Source organism: Durio zibethinus, chromosome 8 (genome assembly GCF_047325235.1).
Source record: "Durio zibethinus cultivar Kanyao isolate XHJ-2024 chromosome 8, ASM4732523v1, whole genome shotgun sequence".
Classification (NCBI taxonomy): Eukaryota; Viridiplantae; Streptophyta; class Magnoliopsida; order Malvales; family Malvaceae; genus Durio; species Durio zibethinus.
In genome coordinates, this window is record NC_143169.1 from 20,980,427 (window position 1) to 20,992,502 (window position 12,076).

Genomic DNA, 12,076 nt, shown 5'->3' on the forward strand with positions numbered 1-12,076 from the left:
ATGACAATTCACATTCCATGGTACTTGGTAATGTGCTCTACTATTATATGCACATGCTTTTTGTTGAAAATTTGCCTTGGTGTCCAGAATGTCCATGAGAGAAGGTCCTTTACAACATAAGATTCATGAACTGTTGTAGGTGGAATTGGTGAATGACTTATCTAGGTTGGTTACAAACTCTCAATCTTGATCCTACTCTGGTTTGTAATCTAGAATTAAGCCATCGCTCTGGTACTGGAGATTTCATTTAATGAAAGAGGGATCGAGGCAGGGATTTCTTTTGGACCACCTATGTAACATCCATATGGCAATGATTTTGCCAAAGAAATCTTGCACAATTCACTTAGTCTTTCACATAAAAACCCACCTGCCAAGTGCTAAAAGTAGTTAATTTGCGGCCAAAAAGCCATAGCATAAAAACCACAATTCATCTTAAATTAAACTATAGAAATGACAAGCATTATTTAGTCTAATTCTCTTATTCAGACCAAAGCTCAGACATAATCTGAGTAATCTTCAAAAGTTCAAACTTCTGAATGACTTGCCAGGCTCCACAATTACATAATCAGTACAATTTTTATTAGTACAAAACTTGCTACCATGTCTGAGATTGCTGCTTGGAAATATAGATAGAACAGGTCTTAAATTCAATGGTTGAAAAAACCTGGCTCTTAATTTATAATACTATTTATATATATGGGTTAGATTTGTTGGATATTTTAATTCAATGGTTAGATGGTAAACCAATTTATTATGTACAAAAACAAATATGATAATTTTAAATATATTATGAAAACGATACAAAAGAGAAATAAAAAATACAAAATATAAAATTTTGATAAAAATTATATATAAATTTGATAAAAATAAAAATATATATTTTATATTTGACGTTTTAATATGAATTATAATATAATAATTTTTATGTTTTACATATATTAGATAAGAAACAAATACAATATGGATACACAAATTACTAAATCTACCAAAAGTGAAAGTACTCTCCACCTCTAAAAACAAAGAAATTGGAAGTTTCCTCGTCTCTTCATCCTCTTAGAGCAAAGAGCTTTGTATAACTTTGCTCCTTTGTACTAATCAAATGTAACTTTAAGAAAGGAAATACGTACAATAAAATTGTTGCAATTGGGATGGGAAATTAACAGTACAAATGAGACAGATGACTAGAGAAGCAACAGCCTTTCGAAATGAAGGATCGATATATCATGAGTCTTCTTTTGATAATCTTGTCGATGTAGGATAAGCCTTCTTTGATAACCTTGTCAAAGAGATCTCTCAATCTTCACTAGTATCGAGCAAAATCTGACGCAACCTGCTTTAGTCCCCTTTCTTTGACATCCCTTGTTACTTAATATCCAGTTCCTGTCTTCACAACATCAATGGCAAGTAGTTAGAGAACGTCACTTCAGAACTCATATTCCGTAACTCCAAACTAGTAATTACTTAGTTCTATTTATTATTAACATTAAAAAAAACCATATTACCTAGCCTACGTTCCGTGCATCACCCAAAAGTTTTATGGGGGAATTTCCTCTTCACATGCTTTGAAATAAAAAAGTATAAACCAGAACGTCACATGAGCTTCATATGCTAGCTCAAACACCAATGGTTAATTATGCATTAACGAGTGACATTGCATGTATTTCAATAATTATAAAGGCGCCTTGAAACAAGTCACCTGCTAAATATTTCCTATAAGTATTAGATTTTCCATCTAGAAATCAACTTCAAGTTGCTTGCTAAAAATAAAGAAATAGGTTAAACAAATATTACATGCTTCAACAATTTTATGTCTGTTTGATAACAAATGAAATGAAGATAATTATAGTTCATATTTCATACATACCTCTCCTCCGATACACATCAGTCTTGTTCAAACGCTTGGAGGAAAAGATTAGAACTTAACAAAGAGCTGAAAAGCAAGCAAATAGCAAGAACAAATTAGTTAAGGCAGAGATGTAATAGCATTCACGTAACATTTCTTTTCTTTTCCTGCTGACAAGAGGAAAAAATCTGAAGTTCATTTTGCTAGAAAGCTTTGTGTTAAAAACTAATTTATAGTAGCTGGAAAATCTTCTTCATCTTTAAAATACAATCATAAAAAAAGGTATGTAAAGGAGTTAAAACTAAATGTACTGCAAAGGTGTTTGTAAGGCTATCATTGCAAATTTAAAAGTAACAGGCAACAACATCCGAGACAGATCCTGATCACATGCCAGTTTTGGGGTAATGTTTTCAGAAATAGGAAAATTTTAGACAATTCAACCACAAATTTAGGCAAATAATATGCCATACACTTGAATGTGCTGCTGCAAATTGGACAGATATTAATAATAAAATATAAAAACACCTGTGTAGTGGCTGCAATTGCAATACTCCAAACTCTTCTGTCGAGGAGCAGTTTACTGGCACGCATAGAACATCGATTATGATGCTAGGGATGTGAGAAATTTTGAGCCAGTCTTCCCCTGTCTCCTTTCTGCAGCGTTCTGAAAGAATAGGACTCTGACTTATGTCCAATTGCTTTAGACTTGTATTCTGAACAATGTAGCATGGCAGTGCACTTAACTTTGGGCAGTAATCAATTTTTAGGGAACAAAGCCGAGGCATAATACTAATAAGCTCTTCTTCTTGGCTTGTTAATGGGATCCAATAATCCCACTCTTTCATATAACGAAATTCGAGATGTTTTAAACTAGGAAAGGCAATAACAGAGGAAGGTGACTCTGACGATGCAGACAATGCTGATATCTCTTCTCTTTCGACACCCAAAAATTCAACTCCCACTTTTTCCAAACTTCTCATTTCCCCCATATAGAGTGATTCAACAGATGGCAATTTCCCCAAAGGAGGCAAAACGTTCAAATGAGACCAAAAACCCAGCGAAACATGCCTCAGCTTGGCCAAGCCCATCATCCAGTTGGGGACAATGGTGGGGCTACTGTAGCCCCATATCTCTAATTTTTCCAAGCAAGGAGGTGGCTGTAAAGCTTCAAGAAGTCTTTCATCTTCTTTTCTCTCTGACATCAGCCCCTTGGAATTAGTAAACTCTAGTATCAAACTGCGGAGGCCTTTCTTGTTTTGAAGTTCTGCTTTCTTAGCTTCAGCCACATCACACACAACTCCCAGTCCACTTATCTTAAGATGTCCTTGAAGATGCATTAAGTTTCCAAGATCACCAAGTGTTGATGCTTCTCTGTTAATTCCACCATCCATTGCCACGAACACCTTTAGCGTCCGAAGGTTTGTTAGTCTCCCAATTCCTTTTGGCATTGCCCTCAAGCTCAACTCTGTTTGCTCATTCTCAAGATGCCTCAAGTTGATTAGTTTTCCAATTCCAAACGGCAATTCTTTAAGACTATCACACCATGTGAGGTTTAAGGCTTGTAAGTTACATAACCCACATACTGATTCAGGTAATTTTTTCAATTTTCTATTTTGTTTCAAGTTAAGGTATCTCAAATGAACCAAATTTCCTGTTTGATCAGGAATTTCTTCAATTGAATTTCCAAACAAACTGTTACTCAAATCTAATGTTCTTAGACAAGTCAATTGATCAAACAGCATGGGCAATGATGTGCTTAGTGATGAAGTATCATGATTGCTTGAGTCAATAAGGAGGCTACGCAACTTTTTTAAATGGTAAATATCAGGGACTATTGGTAGCTTCTTTACGAATCAATGTTACGTGGCGAGCCTTTTCAAAAAAGTCGACTCTCTGCTCTTCAAAACCATCATTTAGTAGCTTCAAACATCGGCTTCCATTAAAAGTTGAGCGCAATCATGTACGATATCATGAATTTCGAATCCCGTAATACCACTGTGAAGTTCAGACCTTTTAAAATCCTGAAAAAAAGAACGCATCATTAGCTCATCAAAATATTCCTCACCAACAATCTCCATCTCTTCGCTTTGCACTCCCTTCAGGTAATCTTGTGCCATCCACAACTTGATCAATTCATCTTTGTTTAAGATCTTATCTTTGGGAAAAACAGAGCAATATGAAAAGCACTACTTAAGAGCCCAAGGTAACTCGTAATAACTCAAAAATAAGGGAGGGAAAAGATCTTGTTCAGCCTCTTCAAGGCTGCATATTCGCTATCCAAGATGCTTTGCCATTGTTCTACAGTTCTTTTGAATCGCAGCAGACCACCTAGAATCTTTGCAGCAAGTGGCAAGCCCTGACACTTTTCTGCAATTTTCCCCAATATCTGCTAAATTTTCACACTCATCTCTTGTCCTCCCATAGAATGCTCTATGGCTAAGTAATGACCAACATTCCTCCTGAGACAAGGTATGTAATGAAAATACGTTTACCGTCGTTGTTCCCATAATTATGGCAACTCTTTCCTTACGAGTGGTTATCAATACTCTGCTCCCATGAGAGCTATACTTGAGGGAAATTTTCAATTGCTCCCATTTTGTAGCATCTTCAGTCCTCACATCATCCAACACAAGGAGTATTTTCTTTCCCAAATCATGATTACGAATTTGCTGCAAAATGTAATCCTTTCCAACTAAATTCAGAGCTTCGCCTTTAAACGCTTCAAGGATCTCTTTGGCAATCCTTATCTCATCAAAAGGATCTGAGACACAAATCCGTATTCTCTTGTCAAAATAACATTCAACCTCATTGTGATTGTAAACCAGTTGAGCAAGTGTCGTTTTTCCGATTCCTCCCATCCCTACCAGAGAGATGATTTGCAAGCTCGAACCTCCTCCATTACTATTCTCTCCTACCAATATGTTCACTAGAATTGTTGTCTCTTGACACCTACCATAAACTTCTTCTTCATCTATGAAAGAGGAAGTTATTTGTCTTTTGGGTTCTTCAACGTCCTTCTGTAACCCAAATTTATACCTATCTTGTCAGTATCTATACACTCAAGTTGTTTATTCGAGTCTTTTATCTTTGAAGCAACTTTATAGTATAGAAAACTTCGAGAGAAGAAGAGATAGAGTAGCGTATGTTCTTAAGCAAGGGAAAATCTTCAACTTCTTTTTGTTCTTTCTCCAGTTGTGACTGGAGTTTTGCTGTATTCCACTCATCCAACACATCATCAACGTCATAGGCTACACCTTTGAGTTTCTTTAACCAATTTCTCACATAGGCATCCTTTACCTGTTGAAGGCAAAGACAAGATCTACAAATGTATCAGCATCCCAAGTATATATTCAATGAACAATTTTATTACAGCCCAATATTTTTAGTCTGAAATTCTGTCCCACTAGACACAATGGAATCAAAGAAGACTATGTTCCGACTTGAATTCAAGTGAAAAATGCATTTTATCATAAAAAGAATGCATTCGTTCATTGCGAATTATTTTAGGAAATTATTGAAAAGGTCAACTCCCAAGTTTTAAGATTTTGAGTTGGTTGTTGATTTAGACTGGTTTGCCTGTTGAAAGTAGATTTTGCCTTTAAAAGCTGCTTTTAATCTAACCTCAATGCTAAACACACACAAAAAAAGTTTTTTAATTTACAAACTCAAACTGAAAAACTCTTTAAAAAGTACTTTTGAAATGAAAAAAATGCGGATTAAAATAAAAATTACTATATTATCTTTATATCTTTTTAATATTTTATTATTTTACATATCTTTTTAAATATTTTGATCATGATACTTTTTTACAGCAATAATAGATATTTAAAATTTTTAAGTGCACTTTTTTTTAACACTTTATAAGCACACTTTTACTTCCACCTCAATTTTTATATCGTTTAAAATCTTCAATTTCAAATCCTAGATTTATCCAAACATAGGATTTCAAATTCAATAGCTTTGAAAAAAAAATCAGAAGAAAAGTATGTAAAGAGCCCATGTTTGGCAAAGTAGAGAGTAGGGTGGGCAAAATCACCCGAACCCGTCGGGTTTCGACCCGACCCGACCCCTTAGGGTCGGTTTTTTTTTTTTGAAAATCGGGTATCGGGTCGGGTAGGGTCGGGTAGAGTCAAAAAAATTTCGGGGTCGGGTCGGGGTCGGGTTTTAAGCAAACCCGACCCTACCCGACCCGATATATATAAAAAATTTATTTTTTTAATTATTTTTTAAATTTTACATTTAATTATATATATTTTTATATATATTTAATTTTATATTTATATTTAAAATAATATTTTATTAATTTCGGGTCGGGTCGGGTCGGATTTGATTTTATACACTGTCGGGTCGGGTCGGGTTCGGGTATTAAAAATAAAAAAATTTTCGGGTCGGGTACGGGTACGGGTATTGTATATTTAAAATCGGGTCGGGTTCGGGGCGAGCAAAAACTCGCCCCGACCCGACCCGTTGCCATCCCTGGTAGAGAGACCTTAACGGTTATAAAACTCGGATCAAATTAAATTTTAATTTTTTAAACAATACACAATTTTAAAATTTGATTCAAATTTAAACCTAATTTTCGTATATTTTTTTTGAATAATGTATAAAATTATAAAATTTAAAATTTGATTAAAATTTAAGTCAAATTTTTATACATTTTCAAATCAAATCATAAATTACATATTCAATTCGATTTAGTTTAATGATTTTAAAATTTTAAATTTTTTATATATATTATTTTAATATAATTTTTAATATATTTAAATAAATTTATGTACAACATCTTGATTTAATAGTTAAAAATATATTAAAAAAACATAAAATTAGGATTCAATTTTAGCTTCTTTCCTCCCTCTTATTGTAAGGTTCTGTCATTTAAAATAAAAAAAAAAATTATTTATAAAAATTTTGAAAAATATATAAAAAATAATAAAAATATATAATTTATTTTATTCAAACTTTTTTATTTTTTATTTTTCAATTTAAAATCCTATCACAATTTAATATATATATATATATATTAATATTTAAATTTAATTCAAGCTAAATAAAAAAAAAAAAAAACTGATATGACTCAAACAAAACATTAAAATTTTAAATTAATTTTTTCTTTTTTCGATTTTTTTCTCACCATTAGCCTACTCGTCGTACCTGTTTTGCTTCTGCGTCTTGAAGGAGCGACCTAATATCCTGAAAATTGGCGGTCATTTTTCGGATTTCTTCTTCAAGTCACAGAGCCACCCCAACTTTGTTTTTTATCTCTTCGGGTATCATTATCAAGGAACCCAACTTCTCCAGAACTGCTGAAACAATTAATTTCGCCATTGATTTTTTCCTCAGATTGATCAAACAGTACCAAAGACCACTCCAAATTATTTTATAGGAAGAAAAACCCCGAGAAAAGAAGAAAAAAAAAGTGTGAAGGTAGGTTGGAATTGGGGTTTCTGTTTGCTGGTGAAGGTATATCTTCCTTCTTTTGGATCTTCTTTCTGTGCACGCAAAGTTCTATAAATAAATTAGACTTCGACTACAAGATTATGAACATTAAAACCCTTTGTTACCAAGGCACCGCAAATTAGTGGAAACACTCCTACTTTAGTCGGTGTGCGCAAATATATGGTTTCTCACTTTCGCGCACTTTCTGGTTTCTTATAAACATTATACACCGACTCTTGTTTTGGGTTTATTCTCGCCGACTCAGTTTAAGTTTTTTTTTTTCTTTTTTTTTCAATGCCTTAAAATGATTCTTTTTTATTTAAAATTTTTCTAATTTTTTTAATAATAAAATTTAAATACATAAAAATTTAAAAAATCTTATTATTTTTAAAAATAAAAATAAAAACAAGAGTAATTGAGTAAAAAATAAGATTTATTATATAAATTTAAATTTTATATAAAATGAGGATTCAACCTTTATTTTAAAAATTTTAAAATTTAAAATTATATTTAATGCATAAAATTATTAATATTATTATTTCATATCGTATTTGATTTATATATAAAAAAAAAAATAAAAATTGAAAGGAAGTTTAATTTTTTTAGCGTAAAGTTATTCAATCTTTATCAAATGAAGAAGATTATTTTTAATTTATAAAATTAAATTTATATATTTAATTAAATCTTTAAAACTTCTATCAATAATTTAAATTTTATTAATTTAAAAAAAATTTGATAAATAAAAGAATTATACTATCTTAATTTTTGTATATATCAAATATAAAATAAAATAATATTATTTTATTTTATTTTATTTAGAATACTATTTTATCTTACATTATTATAATTTTGTATACTATATATGTCAAAAATAATATTTAATAAATTTAAAAATTTTTATATTTTTTATTTATAAAAGAATTTTAAAATCTGATGATGATTGCGCAACTTCATTATGTCGATTAGCCCAGACCTAGACCCATAGTGGGCCCCACTTGATAGTTGATAATAGAGTAAATTATATTACTTACAATTTTGAGATTTCAAGTTTTTCAACTTTCGCATTTTTATTATTGTTTTTTGCATTTAGCATTTTGTGATTTAGTTCCATACATACTTAACGGATGCTATATTAACTTGACAAATTATGAAAATATTTTAAAAAATGAGAAACCTAAAATAATTTGATAATTTTAATGTGTGAATTTACCATCTTAGCTTTTTTGAATAATAGAATTAAAATATATTTTTTATATGGTCATAATTTGATAAAAATTAGAAAATTAAAAACTTTAAATTTGTTAAATATCATTTCTAAAAACAATTAATTAAATTAAACTGTTGATTATATAGATGTTCTTTCAACATGTTAATGTGTATCTAACAATAAGCGTATCACCGAAAGCGATGAAGGAGATGGCCAAAAGAGTCAAGCCATTTCCTTTTATAGGCTAAGGAAATAAGCAAATTTTCAATTCGGTTGATACAGGTTGAATATATAGACATAGGCAAGCCATGTCCATGAATGTAAAAATGGATAGTTCCATAGGTTCACCCCATATCCCTTAGCAGTCCGATAAAGACTGAAAATTGGTGGCTAGTGGCTATCACTCAGAGTTGCCTTATATGGTAACAGTATTATTAAACATAATTACTAAACATAATTACAAACTCTCTAATCTGGAAAGCATCTTACTTATCAAATAAGAAATTTAGTTTAGTTAATTTATATAATTATTTTTTATATTAAATTCAAAATTGAAATTTTAATATTTATAATCTATTAACTTAAATTGTGGCCTTGTAAAAAATTTTCTAACCTACCATTCCCATTCAATGTTTCTTGCTAAAAAATGTACATGCATATTTTTTGCCCTTTACAATTTGGACTAACCTTTTTTTATCTAAAACTTCCTGTCACTTTTTATTTTTTTCACTGAAAAGTCATATCTCTAAACTTTTGTAATTCATAAGATAAATTTTATAAATGTACATAGTACAAGACTTTTCAATAGGGGTGTTATATAGCGCCTTCATTTTTTTTCTTGTTTATTTTTTTATTTTTTAAAAATACGTAAAAAAAATAAGTAATTGTTCCTTGATTTAATCAAAGAGAAAATGAAAAAAGGGTAAGTAAAAGGTTTTTGATATGAAAAGTTAACAAAAATCATGTTATGACAAAAAAAAACGTAGTTAAAAAGTTAACAAATACCATAATTTTTGTTTTCAATACGTAATTTTTTAATACAATCTAAATAACATGTTTCTCATATAAAAAAAAAGTGATTTTGTAAAGTCAAAGCTAGCTCTTACCCATATTTATTTGTCAGACGTTACTTTTAATGTCATATTGAGAGTAAAAAGAAGAGATATATTGCTTTCATAAGCTGTCAACCATAATTGTTTTTTTTTTTTTTTTTTCTGTTTTAAAAAATTTCTTAGGAAAGTAAAATGAAAAGATTTTGTGAGATTTTGGTCCACAAAAACTATATTTTTTACATAAGAAAAGTAGTTTTTGTAGATTTTTTTTATTGTAAAAAATTTCTTGTAAAAATAAAAAAAAAGATTTTGTGAGATTCATTGACTTACATTTTCCTTTATCATTTTTGCTTTGGTGCACAAAGACTATGTCTCTTAAAGTCTTTGTAGTTTTTTGTTTTGAAAAAAAAAAAGTTCTTAGAAAAGGTAAAAAAGAATATTTTGTGAGATTTTGGTGCATAAAGATTATCTTTCTTATGTAAGAAAGGTAGCTTTTGTAGTTTTTTGTTGTAAAAAATTTTTTGAAAAAGTGAAAAAAGAAGATTTGGTGAGATTCGTTGACTTACATTTTTCATTATCATTTTTGCTTTTTTAAGATTATTAATTAATATGTGAAATGATAAACTAGTTATTGAGAAGGTAAGATGATAGTTGATGAGACTCGAAGAACCTCAACCTTAAAGTCTAAATATAGTAATTAATTTATAAAAATTATCAAAAAATACTTTTTCTAAATTATAAATGCAATCTTTATTTGATGTTTATAAAAAAAATATTTTACAAAAATTACGTTTTTAAAAATATAAACGTAGTAATTAATTAAAAAAATTCACCAAAAACTATATTTTTAAAATTAAAAACGCAACATTTAGCTGATATTACAAACACTAAATGTCACATTTCTATAATTATAAATGTAGTCTTTAGAGTAAAATCTATAATATAAATTTTCTAGAGATTTGAGAGCAAGTGGGGTATCCACGTGGCACCACCATTTTTTTTTTCTTTATGTTAAAAATTTGTGTTATTTTTTAAATGTTTTTGCTTTCTCTTTATTTTATTTGTTTTATACTTTATTTTTTTAGATTTTTTATTTTTTTATTTAATTTAATTTAATTTGTTTTTTACTTTTAAAAAAAAATTGTGTAAAAAAAGGTCAATGAATATAAGAATGATAAAATAATCCGTTATGGATTCTTTTTTTTTTTTTTTTTTTTTTGCTCTTTTAAGATAAATTATGTAACAAAAAAGTTAATAAATATAAGAGAAGATGTCCATATGGCATATTCTTTCTTCAAAATTCTATTTTTTTTCATATTTATTTATTGATTTATTGACATTATTTTTTATTAAATAAATTTTGTAAAAAAAATTAATGGAGGTAAGGATGATAAAACAATCTATATTCGATTAATTTCGATTTGTCTCGATTCAATATAAATGCAATTTAAAAAAACTCGTAATCGAATCGAGAATTTTTTTTTTTTGAAAAATCGAAATCAAATCGGAGATGAATTTAAGGTGTTTCATCAATATAATAGAAAGGTTGCACTTTTTTTTTTTAATGTTGATGGTGCTTACCTTAGATCTTTTCAATTGCTTCACTTTTTTTTAATCCTTTTTAATAAAATGATTGAGATGATGGCATAGAAAATGATTAAGATTATGATAATAAGTGAAGGGTAACATAATTCTAATAACATATTTGAGATTTGAGGTGATGATGATAGGTGATGAATTGGTGAATCACGTGCATGTCCTTATTAGAAAAAAATTTTATTTTATATTTTTTCTTTTCCTTCATTTTCTCTCTTGTCTCTCACCTTTTTAAACTCTTTTACCTCCTAACTTTCCCATAATCCTTTAAAAAGAAAACTTATATACTCTCTTTTACTCTTCATCCAACGTTGATCGTCATTTGCTAGCAATAGATTTTCATAAAAAAATGCCTTCAACCTCCTCTTAATTTTTTATTCATATCAATCGAGTTAGTATTTTCAAAATCAACTAAGAAAAGTTTATATCTAAATCTAAAAATCATAACTTCAATTTTCTAAAAACACCATTTCCACCAGCTGAAATAGTCTGAAATTTGACTATGTTACTCTCCTTCTTTTCGCTCTTTGTTTTCTCTAATTTAGATTTTTAACACCTTTTATCATTAAGATTCACCATTATTATTGTTATCATTCACTTCTTATATCTAATTAATGCTAGGCAAATCGGTCAGAATATTTCTAACTTTGTATATTTTTAAATCTTAATGCTTTTTCTTAAGATTTTTTCGTTAAATATGACATTTATTACCTTAATTTTTTTTTGTTGTGATATTTTTACATATGTACACATGAGTTTCAATTTTATTTTTTAGATACTTTCAATATCTTTGTCTTATTTTTATTTACTATCTCATGATATTTTTGTTTACTTAATACTTTTCTTTTATTGTTTTATTGCATTTATATAAACACCCATAAGCTTTTCATGTAATTTCTTTGAAATGTCCTAAACAGTTTTCCCTAACATTGATTTAGGGTC

At 29.1% G+C, this 12,076-nt stretch overlaps 1 pseudogene across 1 annotated transcript; it reads right to left on the reverse strand.

Annotated features, from left to right (window-relative positions):
• Nucleotides 1-901: 901 nt before the first annotated feature.
• LOC111278921 (putative disease resistance protein RGA1) lies at nucleotides 902-7,444 on the reverse strand (annotated as a pseudogene). Its single transcript, XR_016344022.1, has 4 exons — nucleotides 6,995-7,444; nucleotides 2,369-5,140; nucleotides 1,865-1,930; nucleotides 902-1,380 (listed from the first exon to the last, which is right to left on the reverse strand). The product of XR_016344022.1 is annotated as a putative disease resistance protein RGA1 (transcript).
• Between the last annotated feature and the right edge of the window lie 4,632 nt (nucleotides 7,445-12,076).